Below are 5,960 nucleotides of genomic sequence, written 5' to 3'. Positions count from 1 at the left end.
TAGTTTTCTGGAATGCAGCCAGAAGGTTGCTTGACTGGCATCTGTGCATATTGCCAAAATACGCAATCACTGCTTGCACAGACTCCAGGCATGTAGCTTTGCCACACACCTGGATGTTGGAGGAGTGGAACGTGGGCAGTAAATCGTAATAGATAGCTAGATAGAATATTAAATTCAGGCCAATGACCAAGCGCTGGGACCTATGAGGCCATTCAGCCCTGAAACGGATATTAACAGTAAAAAGGTTTGAAGGGTGTAATAGGAGGAAAATCTTCCAGTCGCACTATGCCACTATTGTTAGGAGAGGGTGGAAAGTAAGACGGAAGAAAGAGAATATGAAAGCAGGTACAGTGAAAGGAATAAAAGGGGGTTGCAGCGAGGGGCCGAAGTCGCGCTGCAAAGAACCTTGAGTAAAGCCTACAGTGCTCCGCGTGAGGTTTACTGACGGTACTACCCTCCTACTGCGTGTAGATCGTAATAGTGTCGAGTAAATTTTTGTGTAAGTTGGTGACCTTCCCCGTCAAGTGAGGCGCAGCTCCTAGGTTCTGTTAGGTTAGTATGCATCCTAAGTTAAGGATGCGTAACATGTGGCCCCCAGCCCCTGCCCCAGATCGGCCTAGGATTTGCATAAAAAAAACTCAATAAATGTTATTCAGAGTATGTAACCCATTACTGGTTATTTCTAGTTAACAGGAACCCGGGAATGTAGCACAGATACTAGACATTGTCACGTCTGAATGTTAAGACCCTTCTCTCTCCTAACGTATTTTTTCTTTATCTCCCTTTTTCCCAAAGTTTTTTGTTTTATTCCACATTACCAATTTATTTTTCCCCATCCGTTGCACATGACTAGACAATCACAGCATTTCAACAGGTTATATTTTTTCTTTCTATAACTCGTAGTGTGCAAGGTTATTACCTTGGTTAAACAATTCCTTCATAAATTCTAACCTTTGCTTCCTTTGGGACCTTTCTTTATAAAGTCATGTCAAATTTTGCGAAGATGTAGATTCTTCATTTGTTTCAAGTAGTCTCTAACTTACTTTTCCATTTTCTGTTTGTTTCTCAAGAGTAAAATCTCAAATCTCCAAAGCAGTACATCATTTTCAGTCTTCCAGTCTTTCACCATTCGTATACTTTCCTTACGTCACCCCATCCCGAATTTCATTGACTCCAAAAAGTTTATTGTAGTGATCAATAACGTTTATACTGATCTAACAAGTTCTCTTTCGCTAGTCTCCGAAATATTGTTCCGCACTATATTTGCTTATCCAATAAATATGAACTATACCTTTGTGACGCCATTTGCATTTTATTATCGTAGCTCAAGCCGGGTCTTCTCTCCAGAAAAATTAGTCGCTTGATGTTATCGTTGAACAAGACCATTATTTTTAATGGGAATCTTATAGTCGCTATAAAAAGCCAGTATTTTCCTTACACACACACACACACACACACACACACACACACACACACACACACACACATATATATATTATATATATAATATATATATAGAGAATATATATAATATATATATATGTATATATATTCTTATTGGTGTGTGTTTGTCTATCTGTCAGCATTGAGCCGCGTCAACTAAAAAGGGTGTCACACATGAAAATAAACGATAACAAGCCCTGCCATATTCATAACTGAACTACTGATCGTAGAAAACTTCTGCAGCATTTGCCGCTTCATACACCTATACAGAAGGCTCACTAGCAGCTTGTTGAAGCCCAATATAAGCACTGCTCCATTCCCCTCCATATGGCACATACTCTCACGCTTCCTGGATGCTGAAACCCCACTTTTCTTTCACCTCTACCCCGCCATCTATCCGCTTTTCTAAGTCTTCCTTTCCTCCGTCCTCCCAACACTTCCCAATTTTATTCTTTTTCACCAGTCTATCACCTACCATTCTTTTCCTCTGTTTCCTTATAACTGTATTTCTAGATCCTTTGGTTTTCGAACTTCTTTTGCTTCTTTATTCTAAGCACGTCTAGGGTTTGTTCACTTTACGGAGACCATTTTATATTTTCCACATCTGAGTTAGGCTTATCCTTAAATACCAAAATATACTGATGAGCAATTTTACCGTCAACTAATTCCTCACATACGTAATGTTTCAACACAAAATAATCGTCTTCATATCTCCCCGTATTAGGCATAATAACCACACCCTTTCTAACAGCATTAATCACAGCCAATGGAATGTAACTGAAACTAAATTACTGGTAAACTGACATTTTAACATCAAGAGACCACCGCTTATGTATAACAATCTGTCTATATTGGGAACTTCCGTGATATGAACTTTAAGTCACATTCAGTGTGACCAAGAACTGTCCAAATTATATTTGGACAATTAATGTAAATAAGAGAAAACTAAAATCTAAAATGACACTTTGAGGTCTTGTTTCAAACAAGAATGACGATTACGAGAAAAAAAAACGACGATACAAGGTAAAGATTTTAAGACAGTGCTTTCGGCAAGATATGTTGCTAAGAGTACATGTACGTGCTTAAAGGCTTGTGGATTTCTCGATGGTGTCACGATACGATGTAGGTTTCTCGAATATATATATATATATATATATATATATATATATATATACTATATATATATATTAATAGATAATAAGAATAAATAAATAAAAACATGGTAACCAATGCTAACGATCCAGTTTTCCTAATAGTACATTAGCTGAATTACAACTACGAGAAATGGTAAACAATACATTTATAACCTAATGAACAGAATCGTCGAGGGTGCATAATTGCAATGCAAAGTATCTATATATTATATTCATACGTATATGAATAAATGGATTTCAGGATGAACAATATAAAAGCAAAAATGCTGTCTCAAGAGAATGCATCCTTGGGTCGATGAGATTAGTATACTGATGATCTGTTGAATTTGGATGAAAAATGGAAAGTAGAAATGAATGACATGTTAGTTTCAGGATATGTATAAGTAATATATACATATAACGACGTATGTGGGCCCATTTAATAGATAGTACTGAAATCAATATGTATAGACTTGGCCATTGATATCGAGGCCTTCCTGGGAGTTAAGAATTTTCAGCGACATTTCTCCTGTGTGGGAGTTGGAATGGTTCCAGGCACGGTCCAGGTTTATTGGGTCCAGGAAGCAAAGCCTACTGCATCCTTGTGCGAATGAATCCTTTTGAAGGAAGCGTTCCCCAAGGAGGTTGGTTGAATTGAACCTCCTTGGCGTTCCCTGTCATAATGAAATGTTGAAGTTTTCTGTCGATCTTTTACTTCATATGTTTAAAGAATGAGCAACTTAAAGGAACTTATAGAGGTTTCATTACTAAAAAAAATACCTCTATATTTAAAAGATTTGCGTATTTGTTTTCGTTTTGATATATTGTAACATAGAAATACGCAAATGTATGAAAAATATGTTATGAAATGTATGAAAAATATATTTACATTTAAAAGATTTGCATATTTGTTTAGGTGTTGATATGGTTTAACGTACAAATATTATACGAATATATATGAAAAATATATCTTATAAACTACAAATATACAGGCCCATAAGCATATTAAAGAAATAGAATAACAACGAAAAGAAATACGCTTACGGCCCGGACGCTAATGCGAAAATAGACTACGTCTCCAAAGGGTCCTCCCCGCAACCGCACCCACTACGGAATAGCCCAAGGTCTAGGGTCCCCATTTGACAAACAGCCTGTACCGCGTAATGTGGGTCAAAGAAGAGGCGGTTTTCTCAGAGTCGCTCATCTCATAGTGTCCTTGAACGCCTAGATACACACAGCCAGTGAACTCTTGAACTATGAGATGTTATTAACAATACATATAATTATTGCGCTGTTTTTACAGCTTGCGAAGAAAGAAAGAATGTGCGTCTCTAGCGACAAATTTAGCGAGGCCAAAATCGTCGTCGAAGTCAGAGAGGTCGTCGGGAGAGAGGGCGGGAGAGTACTGCAACCTCAGCAAGGCCGAAAGCCTTTTGAACTTTTCTGCGCCATCTATTTGCAGGAGCTCCTTCGACCGAAAACATAAGGAGATGGCAGAAGGGTTAAACTGCTGGTATTAAGAGACCTCAGGTGACGCCATCTTTAAATGTGAAGGATAGACTGTCTGCATATTTTTCGTTCTACTTGTTTTGTCATGTCTCGAGGCATTGGTTGCAATTTCTTTATGAAGGACGAAGCCTTCGTAAAACACAAAGTACTTCGATTTCTTAATTTGACTGCCGGGTAATCACGAAGACCATTAAACTGTGGACAGTTTTCCTATCGTATAATGTAGAACGGAATGTTTCAGGGCCAAAGGTACTTTTATATCTGATCTGTCAACTTATCAAAGGCAAAAGAACTATGTCATAACAAAAAAGAAAAAAATCTTTTAATTTTGGACATTTCTTTTGCTAAAAAACTTAGGCTTGATAGGGATACTTTTTTAATTTTTCGTAAGGCCTCTTTACTGATCTCCGTATTTACAATGAACAGATGAAAACAAAAATAGAAAGCAGGGGTTAGAATGGACTATAATTTAAGGGATAACTGAAAGATCTCTTGAATCCTCATCATTGAACAACTTTAAGGCTACATGATTAGGCAAAACTCCCAGATGTTAAGGATACAGGAACAAGATTTTTTGAAAAAAATACAGTGCAAGCACTGGCGCTTGTGCGCTTACAAGTTTACAAACACATTCACACAAACTGCCTAAGAGATTTGCTCCAGAGAGGAAAAAAGCGTGTCTCTTATCTTTGCTGGTTCATGTAACATGGAGAAAACCTGTTTTATATATTTCCAGTATTGTTTGTTGGACGTGAATAAAAGAGATGTTGGTAGGACTCCTTCGTTTATTTTTCTTTTACAGAACCTGTTTTATTAAGTTGTGACTAACTTTAAGGAAGTGATCCCAGTGTTTGAGCAAAATACCTAAATTATAATCTATCTGACATTTTCTTCTATTTTCTTAATGAACCCGAAGCAGGACATTCGAGTGCCTCTTTTTACATGTCTCCTGATTCAATTTACATATCAAAGTACCCCTTAACTAGCTTTCACTGGTACCAACTCTCTTGTGTATTGTTTGCATCTGTATTCTTACCTCGTCTGCATTTTTTAATATTGTAAAGATCGCCATTTTACGATAAATTTAGAAATAAGGAAAAAACAATAAATTTCCAATGTCAGACAGCCAGTATTTACCGATTATTATCAGCCGCAAAAAAGGCTTAATTTTTTCAAGACTTTCTTAACCTCATATTTCATTATTATGTTGATAGAACCTTGAATATCTTCTCCCAAACATTTATTAGAGAACATTTTCTGCCATCTTAGCCCTCATTTAGTTTCGTGATCTTTTCCAATAACATTCATCGCCAGCTTTTCTATCATGCAAATCATCACCCCTTAATGTAACACGTCTAGCGTCTACCATTTGCTTGCGACAGCGCTGAGCAGTCATGGTTAAAGCTAGCATTTCTTCTTGAGGTTATAAATGTCACGCAGTCACTGTTCCTTACTAAAGTGATGAAAATGAGCAAACCTCTCTAAAGACATTTCGTCTAGGTAAAAACATTATCAAGGTATGCTGACAATCATTCTCAGGGAAAAAAGATGACTTGCCCATTTGCTTTCAATTATGAACCCATTTCCCTTTAGAGTGTAGGATTTAGACCTTCCTTGAAATGACCCAGCATTTCAATAAGGTGTATAATGGATAGACTTATGTTTATCCTTCTATCTGTGCCTTTATCTGTCTAATTACACGTGAAGAAATAAGAAAATAAAGGTAGATGTAGCCGTAAAATATCGAGGTTAGAAAAAGAGATTGTTAATGTCTGCAAATGATAATGTTAAAGTGTTATAAGGAAAAAGAATGTACTGCGAAAAAAAGTTTAAATGCATGTAAAGGAAAAACTGAGATGCGAGAGAGTTGGGTTG

The sequence above is a fragment of the Macrobrachium nipponense genome, chromosome 35, assembly GCF_015104395.2.
Source record: "Macrobrachium nipponense isolate FS-2020 chromosome 35, ASM1510439v2, whole genome shotgun sequence".
Taxonomy (NCBI): domain Eukaryota; kingdom Metazoa; phylum Arthropoda; class Malacostraca; order Decapoda; family Palaemonidae; genus Macrobrachium; species Macrobrachium nipponense.
This window is presented reverse-complemented; position numbering follows the sequence as displayed.